The sequence below is a fragment of the Equus przewalskii genome, chromosome 21 (assembly GCF_037783145.1).
Source record: "Equus przewalskii isolate Varuska chromosome 21, EquPr2, whole genome shotgun sequence".
NCBI lineage: Eukaryota > Metazoa > Chordata > Mammalia > Perissodactyla > Equidae > Equus > Equus przewalskii.
In genome coordinates, this window is record NC_091851.1 from 922,116 (window position 1) to 936,236 (window position 14,121).

Here is a 14,121-nt window from a genome sequence, read left to right on the forward strand (position 1 = left end):
ACAGCTTGTTCCACCAGCTCTCCACTGGAGAACACCAGCAGGGAGTGTCACCTGGAACCCCAGGCAAGGTGTTTTCTGGGCAGGGCGGTGCTGGGGAGGGAGCGGCTTCAGATGGGATCTGAAACCCCCCGACAGCATGTGATTTCCGTGACCTCTCCTGGGGGCCGCCGGGAAGATTAATGCGAGGAGAAGCGCGTGGTGCTGGGACCATGATCTCAGCGCCAGCTCACGGAATCCCTGCCAGCAGACGGCAGGTCCACACAGTAAAACGAAATATGTGCTGTCCCCAAATGCCACACCACGTCCCCCCCGAGCCCTCGAGTGTGCTTTCCTGCTGCCCACACTTGCGGTCAGCCTGGTGTGAGAGAAGCAGCCAGAGCAGCCATCTGCTGGGCCACTGGGGTCTTCACATTCTGACTGTCATCTGGATGCTCTACGGACCCCGCTCCTGATCTGTACTCCCTATTCCCTTGTTTCAAAGCGTCCTGGCATCTACGCTGACAATTCCCACCATTTCACGAGGGCTCCACGCAGAGAGGAAAGACCTCGAAGAGCCCCCCGTTCCACGTGGAATTGTGTATCTGATGTCCCAGCCGGAGGGGGAAGTGAACAGGGCTGTGGAGAGCTTTGGACGGCGTCTGTCAGTCCTGCTTCCATGCACTGGATGCTGGAGGAGAGCTGGGGAGGAGAGGCAATAGATAGTCAGAGGGGAAATGGAAGCATCACTGTGGGCACTCCTGGCGTGGGTCAGAGAGCCAGCAAGGCAGCCCTGCCCTCGCCGTGGGAGAAGGGCATTCTGAGATGCGCCCGGTGGCTTGTTCTGAGTGTGTGAGCTCCCCGTAATCAGAATCTCTATTTCAACATGATTTATTTGAATTTCCCATCTGTGGGAAATGCAGTGACTTAGCTGGAAACTTTAGGACTCTAAGCGAAAATTCAGTAAATGACTCCCTTAGACTCACTAATTATAAATTAAGGAGCTCTCCCTGGCGGGCTCGGGCAGCATTACGCCTTGGGGAAGAGTGAGAGAAGGAAGGCGAAGCAGATAGGACGCGGGGCTGTGTGCTCCCCTGGCCTGGCGCCGTTCTCCCCTTCCCCACCCTGGATCCACAGCAGACTGTGGGTCCCGCAGGTGTAACGGGAGGGGTATGCAGATACAGGTTTCCTGGGCTCCTGTCAGCACTGAACACCTGCTGTTGGATGGAAGGAGGAGGGGGTGCCAGTGGTGGGGGGCTTCTCCTGCCACCCACAATCTGAGGCCTGTAGGGTGGTCCCTGTGGCTCATGTCTGGAAGGAGGACTTGGCAGCGTGGAGGGGCCTCTGGAGTGAGGGCAGGTGGGGCAGGTCCTGAGAAAGACGAGCAACAACTATTAGTGGGTGGCTGCTGATGTTGGAGGTCCTACACAAAGGGGCAGCAGGGTCCCCACTGTGGGTAACAGAGTATGGAAATGGAAGATGCTGCCCTGTGCAGCCCCAAAACGTGAGGCCATGAGGCAGCTTTGGGGATGGCCACTGGTTGGTCCCAGCGTGCCAGTTCTTTTGGCCCCACTCGCCTTGAGGGTGGCAGAGCCAGAGGCAGTCAAGCAGCCTCAGGTCAGTGCTGGTGTTGGTAACGACACCGAAACTGAGGGTGAGGCCTGTGTGACCACTGCTGACGTCACCTCTAATGCGACCCTGCTTTGCTCCAGGCGTCTACCCTTGGGGAGCAGGGGCAGCACGCTCAGGAGACTGAGGCCCTTGCCCAGGGTCCCTGGGCAGGTGAGTGATGAGGGGGAAGGGGCTTGGGTGCAGTCTGGCAGAGGCGCCTCCTTTCCCCTGTGGCCTGTTGGTGGACCCACAGGTCCCCCTGCACAGGTGGAGCTTGTCCGACAGGAGCAGGGAAGCGAGGGCCCATTTCCTGGACCCCGTCATCCCCAGCCCGAGTCGTCCAGGCTATTGGAGTCTGCAAGAGTTTGAAGACTCTGTGCTGCGCCCCGTGACTCCCTGAGACCACCCAGATGGGGAAGGGACATCGTCTGTCGCCGTTGTCCTCCTTTACCGTCAGCAGAGTCCAGGGCTCTAGGGATCACAGCTCTGGGGAGTGTCCCTGGGAGCAGGAAATTGGGTGATGTTCCTGCCAGAAAGGCCCAGTGTGACACTGGGAGGCCTGGGCAGAGCTGCCGTGCTCAGGAAATGCTAGTTCTGCTCTCAGACCAGCGGGAGCCCCAGGCTGTGCTGCATAGTCCCCGGCACCGGGCCCTGGGTCTGGAATCACCCGAGGAGCTCGCGAAACCCCACTGCGTGTTCCCACCCAGAGACTCTGATTTATTCGGCTGTGTTTTGGCTGGGGCAGCAGGATTTCCAAAGCTCCGCGAGATTGTCAAGGGCAGTGAGGCTGGGACCTGTGGTCAGGCCCTTTGCCCTCCTCTTGCCAGGCCTACATATCCATGCCCTGGCCTCCTGTTCATCACCCGGGCTGTCTTCAAGCAGACTCTGCTGGCCTGTCCAGCTGAGGAGTTCTTACACAACGTATCTTGGCTGGGGCCTGGGCACTGGTGGTTTTAAAAACTCTCTAGGAGATTATGATGCTGGCCCTGATATCAGTTCCCCTACATTAACCCAGCACATATGGGGTAAAACCAAAGTACTCCTTCCCTGCTCACTCCCTGTCTCTCTGGCTCTAGAATCCACTATCTGCCATGGAGACAAATGGCCAAGGACAACCACCTGGATTCCTTATCATCTCCTCCTCCCTGCAAACAGCGTCCCAAGGCTGAACTCAGGCTGGTGGGGAAGCTCCAACCAGCAAGGCCACTGGGTCCCTTACCCCCTCATCTACAAGCAGCCACATTCCTCACAAACCTTTAAAACTCCTGGCCTTCCATCTTTTGGGGAGATGAGATGAAACGAGACGAATTTGAGGACTCAATCTTGTCTCCCGGCTGATATCATCCAAAATAAGAAGCCATGAGCCTGGCGTTCCACTTTTTATTTGGCCCCTCTTGTGTGGCGAGTAAAGAATCTATGTTTGTAGGCAGTAACAATTCTAATGCACAGCCTGGGGCAAGACCCGCTAGGTGCCAGGGTGTGTGAGCTCCTTCCTTTGGCGGGTTGATTTGTCTCACAATTGAATGAAAGTGCCTCTGTCAATCTCTGATTTGAGTGGCCCTGGTCAGAGGCTGAATGCTGAACACTTGGAGATGCTGCAGTGAAGCAGAGAGTAACACCGTCAGCAGCACCCCTGCCCATGTCTTTCCTCTGTATTTACGAGGTCCTGCCCCAGACTCTGGGCTGGCCTGCTGATGGCTTTGGCCGATAGAATATAGCAGAAGTGGGACTCAAGAAGCCAGGGTCCTTTGCCCTCTCAGAGCCTGCTGCGCTGTGTGAATAAGCCTGGGCCGGGCTGCTGGAGGATGTGACGCCACGTGCAGCAGAGATGAGTGGCCCCCAGCTCACCAGCACTGAGCCCAGACAGGGCCAGACCCACCCACCCAATCGCCACCACAGAATCGTGAGGCAAATGCACACAGGCTGTCTTAAGCCCCTCACTGTGGGTGGTTTGATAGACAGTGAAACAAGAGCAGCTTGGGGGAGCCTTCGGGTGCCAGCCGCCCTCTCACTGCATGCCGGGCAGTGTAGACGGTCACCTCTGTCTCCTCAAAGGCCAGGGCAGATCCAGCTGGCCATGGCCTCATGCTGCTCTGATGTCCTCCAGCACCCGGCTGATTTTGATTCCTAGTCTTCCCAAAGCAAAGGCTCTGGGCCTGGTCTTGTCTGCAGTGGACCCACTGGCCTGCTCTGGGTGAGTCACGAGCTTCTCTTCATAAGGGCAGAGCAAGCTCGCACTCTCAGGGTTCATTCTGCAGTGAAACTGAAGCCGGGGACCTGAGGGTTACTGAACATATTCGATAAGAACACGGTTGCCTTTTGACCTGGTTATGAATCTTGTCAATTTGCTGTTTTCTTGTTTAACTTGAGCGGTGACTCAGGTCTCAAGGATTTGTGAGTGTTTTCAGAAGAAAGAGAATGCCTCCAGGGACTTTGTGTTCACTGGACAGCCGGCCCCCAGCAGCTGTTGCAGATTGCCCGGGCCTTATAGGGAGCGACCGCTTTGTTTCTCTGAAGCTCCTCCTGCCAGCCCCTTAGCTCTATTAAACCCCTGCCTTCTGCTCTTGGGAAGGCAGATTTGAGCGAATCCTGCTCCTGCCTTCTCTTCTCGTCTTGGCCAACTCGAATGGGGTCTTTCTCCATCTCCAAGCACTGATGTGTCAGTGTCTAGCTTGCTGTGCATTGGGCACAAACTTGAGAGTAAGAGATTTGGGGTCAAAACCAGGAGTCCTGGGTAGTGGGGGAACCCTATGGGGCAAGCTCATTGTCTTAGTGTTTGGCTTTCCAGGCGGAGGGCAAAAACAAAACAGGTGTGGTAACGCTTGGCACCATTTTGTTGAGCACGGAGTCTACAGCCAACATACCCCCTCCTATCTGTCGCTCTCTCTTTCCTTCTTACAACGGTTAAGTTTTTATCTTATCTCTATCTATTGAGTTTATCTATCCACACATACTATGCAAATACTTCAAATACAAACATGCGTTTATTTTACTCTTGCATTTACAGCATATATAGTGCAAACACACATTACACGTAGTAAGAGTGTATATACACATACACACACAGAGGATGTTTACTAATGGCCCAGTTTGATGGATATTGAAAAGACCACTTTTCCACTGAACTTAGTATGCCCACAGTGAGCGCATGCTGAAGGTGAGCAGAGGCGTCTGCGGCACATCCTTTCAGAATTCCTTTATTTGGGGTGCTGGCAGATGTCATGCTCCATTTAGGTGTCCAGGAGGAAAGGTGAATTTTGTATGAGAGAAGGTGTGTGTGCCCATGGGAGCTGGTGGAAACTGTTCCTTAGAGAATCAATTGATGTGTCTCTGCAGGCCCATACGGTGACTCCTCTAGGAAGCCTGAGGCAGGAACCTGCCTCCCGCCCTCTGGGATGTCTTCCTAAGCTCTGTCAGAGGCTCACCTTGAGCTGGCCCACATGTGCATCTGCCGTGCTAGGCACTGGAGAAGCAGCTCAACCAGTCAGGCTGTCTTTGCCCTCACGCAGCTGACAGTCTGGGGCTAAGTGAATACACTCAGAAGAGGCAAAAACTCCTCACAAAGGGTAAAGGTGCCCAGTGCCCGCTGCTGGATGGGAGTGAGATCTGGTTGTCAGGACTGGTCTTGGCTTCCCTGGCCTACAAGCTGTGTGCCTTCCACAGCTCAAGCCTTCACTTGACTATCTGGACCCATGCTAACAGGCCTGCAGTGGGCTCACAGGACAGACTATTTGGGAAAGTGCTTTGGAAAGCAGTGTGCACAGATAGCTCTCAGTCACTAAACGTCAGTGAAGAAGATACCAGCACAGCCCACCCTTTCAGGTCAGTTTAGCTGGGAATGATAACCAGTAGGTTTGCCAGACCGAATGTTCTCATGACCTCATGCTGAATCAGTTCAGAGATGTACTTTTTTAAACTTAATTTTTTTAAAAATAGGCTTTATCAGGAGGCAGGACCAAGATGGCGGAGTGAGTAGTCTTCTTTGTCTCTCCCCCTTCAAATCTACAACTAATTGGACATTCATTGGTTAACAAAGGATATCCATATAGCATCTCAAGATGCCTGAGAGACCCATGCTGCTATACATCAGAAGGCGGACAAACTTCCCCTCAGGAGGAGCTGGAGATAAGTGAAAACTCTCTGACCCCCAACGCCCAGACAGCCTAGTACCTGCAAGAGGCTCTCTTCCAGTGGACTCCCCCAGAACATCACCACACACCAAGGGCAGGAGGGTGTGCACACCAGAGGAGCGATGGTGGAAACAGGTGACCACAGCCCTGCCTAAGTCCCCTGCGATTACACCTAAGCCCAGGGGGAGACTCCAGGGTCCCGCACTGCCGGCAGGGAAAGCCTCTGCTCACCATTAGCAGAGAGGCCCCTCCCAGCATTCAGAATGCTGGGAAGCTCCCAAAGAGCAGAATTCCCAGCAAGGCAGCAGCCTGCCAGCCACTGCAGGGCCCACAGACTCCAGCTGTGCCCCAGACAGCACAAGAGGCACCCAGAGATCCTTTGGGTGTGCTTGGGGGCTGGGTGGAGCTCCAGCAGACTGGCTCCGTGGCCCAGGGTGGATCTCCAGGTTCCCACAGCAGCCTCAGTGAAAGCCTCTGCACAGCACTAGTGGAGAGGCCCTGACCGTCAATCACAAGGCTGGAAGGCCCTGGAGCAAAAGTAGCACAGCTAGGTGAGCTAACCACAGACTTCAGAAGATACCCATAGCTCTGCTGGGACCTATAGTGGACAAGTGAGATCTTGTGGGCTCTGACAGGGACAGAGCTGCAATTATAGGTGATCTTGCTCCTGGCTGCTGGGAAAGCCCATAACACTGCTGCAGACCCCAAGGAGGGAGTGTGTCTAGGTGGTCTGCAACAGTAGGCACCAGCAGCCTGAGGCCCCCTTGCAATTGCCCCCACAACTGATGAGGGACCCCACAGGACCATTGTGAATATGAGGAGGGGCCCAGGTCCAGTCAGTAACAGCTTACAGTGTTCCTGGTTGGTACAGTCTAAACAGCTGCTCCCCGCCCAACACCAGTTGAAACAAGTGGAAGCAGTAACTAAACTCTATCTCTATGAGGAGGCACACATCCATGCCATCAAGCAGTATGAAAAAATACATTAAATCTCCAGAACAGAAGGAAAATAAGTACTCAGAAAACAATCCCAAAGACAATGAAATCTATAACCTAAATGACAATGAATTCAAAACAGCCATTATTAAAAAACTCAACGAGTTAAAAGAGAATTCAGATAGACAACTCAACGAGTTCAGGAGCTATGCCACAAAAGAGCTTGATACTATAAAGAAGAACCAATTAGAAATACTGGAGATGAAGAGCACAATGGAGGAGATTAAGAAAAATCTGGACTCTCTGAACAGTAAGGTCGATAACATGGAGGACAGAATTAGCAATTTGGAGGATAGGAATATAGAAATGCTGCAGACAGAGGAGGAGAGAGAACTAAGACTAAAAAGAAATGAAGAAACTCTCTGAGAATTATACGACTCAATTAGGAGATGCAAATAAGGATTATAGGTATCCCAGAGGGAGAAGAGAAGGGGAAGGGGACAGAAGGCCTGTTCAAAGAAATAATGGCTGAGAACTTTCCAAACTTGGGGAGAGAGATGGAACTTCATGTGACAGAAGCCAATAGATCTCCAAACTTTATCAGTGCAAGAAAACCAACCCCAAGGCATATAGTAGTGAAGCTAGCAAAAGTCAACGACAAAGAGAAAATACTAAGGGCAGCCATTCAGAAGAAAATAAGCTACAAAGGAACCCCCATAAGACTATCAGCAGATTTCTCAGGAGATACCTTACAGACTAGAAGAGAATGGAATGATATATTCAAAACTCTGAAGGACAAAAACCTGCAGCCAAGAATACTCTACCCAGCGAAAATATCCTTCAAATACGATGGAGAAATAAAAACTTTCCCAGATAAACAAAAGATAAGGCAGTTCATTGCCACAAGACCTCCCCTTCAAGAAATGCTCAGGAAGAACCTCATACTTGAAAAATCAAAAAAAGGAAAGGGGTTACAAAACCCAGAACGAAGGAGATAAGCAGAAGGACAATAACAGAAAGTAGCAGCTCTCCATCAGAACAGCTTAGCAAAAGTTAAATAAAACATTAAAGATAAATGGAAGGGAAACACCAAGAATAAATATAACCTTGTCATTTTAACCACAAACTCACAACACAAGAAGGAAGAGGGAAAAAAAGTCTGACAATAACAACCTAGAAGGGGAAGAGACAAGGGATAGAACGTTTTAATTTAAGGAAATAAGAGGCTATCAGAAAAAGGACTATCTCATCTACGAGATGTGTTGTACAAACCACCTGGTAACAAATAACAAGAATAAAGACACAAATTACAAAGAAGAAGAAAGTCAATACAGAAATTTACCTACCTGAATTAGGAATCCAAAAATCATGGGATGAGAAACAAAGGAAATGAAAAAGAACCAGAAAACAAGTGATAAAATGGCGGCAGTAGACCCCCACGTTTCAATAATCACTCTAAATGTAAATGGATTGAACTCACCAATCAAAAGACACAGAGTGGCAGGATGGATCAAAGAACAAGATCCAACAATACACTGCCTCCAGGAAACACACCTCAGCCCCAAAGACAAACACAGACTCAGAGTGAATGGATGGAAGACAATACTCCAAGCCAATAATGAACAAAAGAAAGCAGGTGTTGCCATACTAATATCAGACAAATTAGACTTCAAAGCAAAACAGATAAAGAAAGAAAAAGAGGGGCAGTTTATAATGATAAAAGGGACACTCCACCAAGATAAAATAACACTTATAAATATATATGCACCCAACACAGGAGCACCAAAATTTGTAAAGCAACTATTAACAAAACTAAAAGGAGACATCGACAACAATACAATAATAGTAAGGGACCTCAACACCCCATTAACACCAATGGATAGATCATCCAGACAGAAAATCAACAAGGAAATTATAGAATTAAATGAAAAATTAGACCAGATGGACTTAATAGATATATATAGAACACTCCATCCAAAAACAGCAGGTTACACATTCTTCTCAAGTGCACATGGAAGACTCAAGGATAGACCATATCTTGGGAAACAAAGCAAGCATCAATAAATTCAAGAGGGTTGAAATAATATCAAGCATCTTTTCAGATCTAATGCTATGAAACTAGAAATCAACTACAAGAATAAAGCTGGGAAAGGGGCAAAAATGTGGAAACTAAACAACATGCTACTGAACAAACAATGGATTGTTGAAGAAATTAAATAAGAAATCAAATATTATCTGGAGACAAATGAAAATGAAAACACGCCATACCAACTTATTTGGGACACAGCAAAAGAGTCCTAAGACGGAAATTCTTTGCAATACAGGCTCACCTCAATAAGCAAGAAAAATCTTATCTAAACAACCTCAAACGACACCTAACGGAATTAGACAAAGAAGAACAAACAAAGCCCAAAGTCAGTAGAAGGAGAGAAATAATAAAAATTAGAGCAGAAATAAATGATATTGAAACAAAAGAAAAACAGTAGAAAGGATCAATGAAACAAAGAGTTGGTTCTTCGAAAAAACTAACAAAATCGATAAACCCTTAGCCACTCACTAAGAAAAAAGAGAGAAGTCTCAAATAAATAAAATTAGAAATGAGAAAGGAGAAATCCCAACAGATACCAAAGAAATACAAAGGATCATAAGAGAATACTATGAAAAACTATATGCCAACAAATTGAACAACCTAGAAGAAATGGATAAATTCCTGGACTCTTACAACCTCCCCAAACGGAATCAGGAAGAAATAGAGAATCTGAATAGACCAATCACCAGTAAAGAAATAGAAACAGTAATCAAAAACCTCCCCAAAAATAAAAGTCCAGGACCAGATGGCTTCTCTGGAGAATTCTACCAAACATTCAAAGAAGATTTAATACTTATCCTTCTCAAACTATTCCAGAAAATTGAGTCAGATGGAGCACTCCCTAACACATTCTATGAAGCCAACATCACCCTGATCCCCAAACCTGACAAGGACAACACAAAGAAGGAAAACTACAGGCCAATATCACTGATGAACATAGATGCAAAAATCCTCAACAAAATTCTGGCAAACTGAATACAGCAATACATCAAAAAGATTATACACCATGATCAAGTGGGATTTGTACCAGGGACACAGGGATGGTTCAACATCCGCAAGTCAATCAACGTGATTCACTACCTTAACAAAATGAGAAACAAAAACCACATGATCATCTCAATAGATGCAGAGAAAGCATTTGACAAGATCCAACATCCATTTATGATAAAAACCCTCAATAAAATAGGTATAGAAGGAAAGTACCTCAACATAATAAAGGCCATATATGACAAACTCACAGCCAACATCATACTCAACAGACAAAAACTGAAAGCCATCCCTCTGAGAACAGGAACAAGACAAGGGTGCCCACATTCACCACTCTTATTCAACACAGTACTGGAGGTGTTGGCCAGAGCAATTTGTCAGGAAAAAGAAATAAAAGGAATCCAAATAGGCAATGAAGAAGTAAAACTCTAGCTGTTTGCAGATGACATGATCTTATACATAGAAAACCTCAAAGAATCCATAGGAAAGCTATTAGAAACAATCAACAGCTACAGCAAAGTTGTGGGGTATAAAATCAACATACATAAATCAGTAGCATTTCTATACGCTAACAATGAACTAACAAAAAAAGAACTCAAGAACTCAATCCCATTCATGATTACAACAAAAAGAATAAAATACCTTGGGATAAATTTAACCAAGGAAGTGAAAGATCTATACAACAAAAACTACAAGACTTTCTTGAAAGAAATCTACGACGACATAAAGAGATGGAAAGACATTCTGTGCACGTGGACTGGAAGAATAAACATAGTGAAAATGTCCATACTACCTAAAGCAATCTACAGATTCAACGTTATCCCAATCAGAATCCCAATGATATTCTTTACAGAAATTGAACAAAGAATCCTAAAATTCATATGGGGCAACAAAAGACCCTGAATTTCTAAAGCAATCCTGAGAAAGAAGAACAAAGCTGGAGGCATCACAATCCCTGACTTCAAAACATACTACAAAGCTACAGTAATCAAAACAGCATGGTACTGGTACAAAAACAGATGCACAGACCAATGGAACATAATTGAAAGCCAAGAAATAAAACCACACATCTAGGGACAGCGAATCTTTGACAAAGGAGCTGAGGGCCTACAATGGAGAAAAGAAAGACTCTTCAACAAATGGTGCTGGGAAAACTGGACAGCCACATGTAAAAGAATGAAAACTGACCATTCTTTTTCACCATTCACAAAAATAAACTCAAAGTGGATCAAAGACCTAAAGATTAGGCCTGAAACTATAAGTCTTCTAGAAGAGAATATAGACAGTTCACTCTTTGACGTCAGTTTCAAAAGAATCTTTTCGGACACCGTAACCCCTCAGATGAGGGAAACAATAGAATGAATAAACAAATGGGACTTCATCAGACTAAAGAGCTTCTTCAAGGCAAGGGAAAACAGGGTTGAAACGAAAAAACAGCCCACTAACTGGGAAAAAATATTTACAAGTTATTTATCTGACAAAGGGTTAATCTCCATAATATATAATGAACTCACACAGCTCAACAACAAAAAATCAAACACCCAATCAAAAAATGGGCAGGGGACATGAACAGACATTTCTCCAAATAAGATATATGGATAGCCAATAGGCACATGAAAAGACGCTCATCATCACTAATCATCAGGGAAATGCAAATCAAAACTACACTAAGATATCACCTTACACCTGTTAGAATGGCAAAAATATCCAAAACCAAGAGTGACAAATGTTGGAGAGGCTGTGGAGAAAAAGGAACCCTCATACATTGTTGGTGGCAATGCAAACTGGTGCAGCCACTATGGAAAACAGTATGGAGATTTCTCAAAAAGTTAAAAATAGAAATACCTTATCACCCAGCCATCCCACTACTGGGTATCTATCCTAAGAACGTGAAATCAGCAATTCCCAAAGTCCCATGCACCCCTATGTTCATCGCAGCACTATTCACAATAGCCAAGATGTGGAACCAACCTAAGTGCCCATCAACTGATGATTGGATAAAGAAGATATGGTATATATATACAGTGGAATACAACTCAGCCATAAAAAAGGACAAAGTCTTTCCATTCACAACAACATGGATGGACCTTGAGGGCATTATGTTGAGTGAAATAAGCCAGACAGAGAAAGACGAACTCTGTATGACTCCATTCATAGGTGGTAGTTAACATATAGACAAAGAGAACTGATCGGTGCTTGCCAGGGGAAAGGACAGGTGGGGAGAGGGCACAAAGAGTGAAGTGGTGTACCTACAACACGAATAACAATAATGTACAACTGTAATTTCACAAAGTTGTTAACTATCATAATCTTAATAAAAAAATAGGCTTTATCATGTTGATTCATTTATGGATGTTGAACCATCCCTGAATCGTTGATATAAATCCCACTTGATCATGGTATATGATATTTTTGATGTATTGCTGTATTCAGTTTGCCAGCATTTTGTTGAGGATTTTTGCGTCTATGTTCATTAGCGATATTGGCCTGTAATTTTCCTTCTTTGTGTTATTCTTGTCTGATTTTAGTATCAGGGTGATGTTGCCCTCATACAATGAGTTAGGAAGCATTATCGCTTCCTCAATTTTTTGGAATAGTTTGAGAAACGTAGGTATTAAATCTTTGAATCTTTGGTAGAATTCTCCAGAGAAGCCATCTGGTCCTGGACTTTTGTTTTTTGGGAGGTTTCTGATGACTGTTTCAGTCTCTTTACTTGTGATTGCTCTGTTCAGATCCTCTATTTCTTCTTGATTCTGTTTTGGGAGGTTGTATGAGTCTAAGAATTTATCTGTTTCTTCTAGGTCATCCATATTGTGGGCATATAATTTTTCATAGTATTCTCGTATAATCCCTTGTAATTCTGTGGTATCTGTTGTAATTTTATTTATTTGAGGCTTCTCTCTTTTTTTCTTGGTGAGTCTCACTAAGGGTATGTCAATTTTGTTTATCTTCTCAAAGAACCAGCTCTTAGTTTCATTAATCATTTCTACTGTTTTTTTTAGTCTCTATTTCATTTGTTTCTGCTCTAATTTCTATTATTTCCCTCCTTTTGCTGACTTTTGGCTTTGTTCTCCTTTTTCTAGTTCTGTTAGCTGTAGTTTAAGATTACTTTTTTGAGATTTTTCTTGTCTGTGGAGGTAGGTTTGTATTGCTACGAATTTCCCTCTTGTGACTGCTTTTGCTGCATCCCATAAGGGTTGGTATGTTGTATTTTCATTTTGGTTTGTCTCCAGATACTTTTTAATTTCTCCATTGATTTCTCCATTGATCCATTGATTTTTCAGTAGCATGTTGTTTAGTCTCCACATATTTCTGTCTTTCCCAGTTTTTTCTTGTAGTTGATTTCCAGTTTTATAGCATTGTGGTTGGAAAAAGATGGTTGAGATGATTTCAATCTTCTTAAATTTATTGAGGCTTGCCTTGTTTCCCACCATATGGTCTATCTTTTAGGATGATCCATGTGCACTTGAGAAGAATGTGTATTCTGCTATTTTTGGATGAAATGTTTTATATATATCTATTAAGTCCATCTGGTCAAGTGTTTCACTTAAATCTACTATTTCCTTGTTGACTTTCTGCCTGGATGATCTGTCCATTGATATAAGTGAGTGTTGAGGTTCCCTACTATTATTGTGTTGCTGTTAATTTCTTCCTTTAGGTCTGTTAATATTTGCTTTATGTACTTTGGTGCCCCTGTGTTAGGTTCATATATATTAATAAGTGTTATATCCTCTTGGTAGAATGTCCCTTTTGTCATTATATACTGTCCCTCTTTGTCTCTCATTGTCTTTTTTAACCTGAAGTCTGCTTTGTCTCTTATAAGTATCAAAACATCTGCTTTCTTTTGTTTGCCATTAGCTTGGAGTATTGTCATCCATCCCTTCACTCTGAGCCTGTGTTTGTCTTTAGAGCTGAGATGTGTTTCCTGGAGGCAGCATATTGTTGGGTCTTGTTTTTTAATCCATCCTGCCACTCTGTGTCTTTTGATTGGAGATTCAAACCATTTACATTTAGAGTGATTATTGATATATGAGGGCTTAATACTGCCATTTTATCACTCACTTTCTGGTTGTTCTATGTTTCCATTGTTTCTCTTCCTTTGTATGTCTGACTACTATTTCATTTTGGTGGTTTTCTGACTTTTGGTAATTTGTGGCTCTGCCCTGATTTTTTGTTTACTGGTTACTGTGAGGTTTCTAGAGAAGAGCTTATAAATGAAATAGTCCATTTTCTTATAACTCCTTATCTCCATTAACCTGAGTAGGTTCCATCCATTTCCTCTCCCCTTCTGAGTTATTACTGTTACAAATTGTTCTGTTTTTAATGTTGTGAGTTTGTGATGAAGTTTAAGTCACAAACTTCACTAAGTTTATCATTACTTTGATGCTTTCTT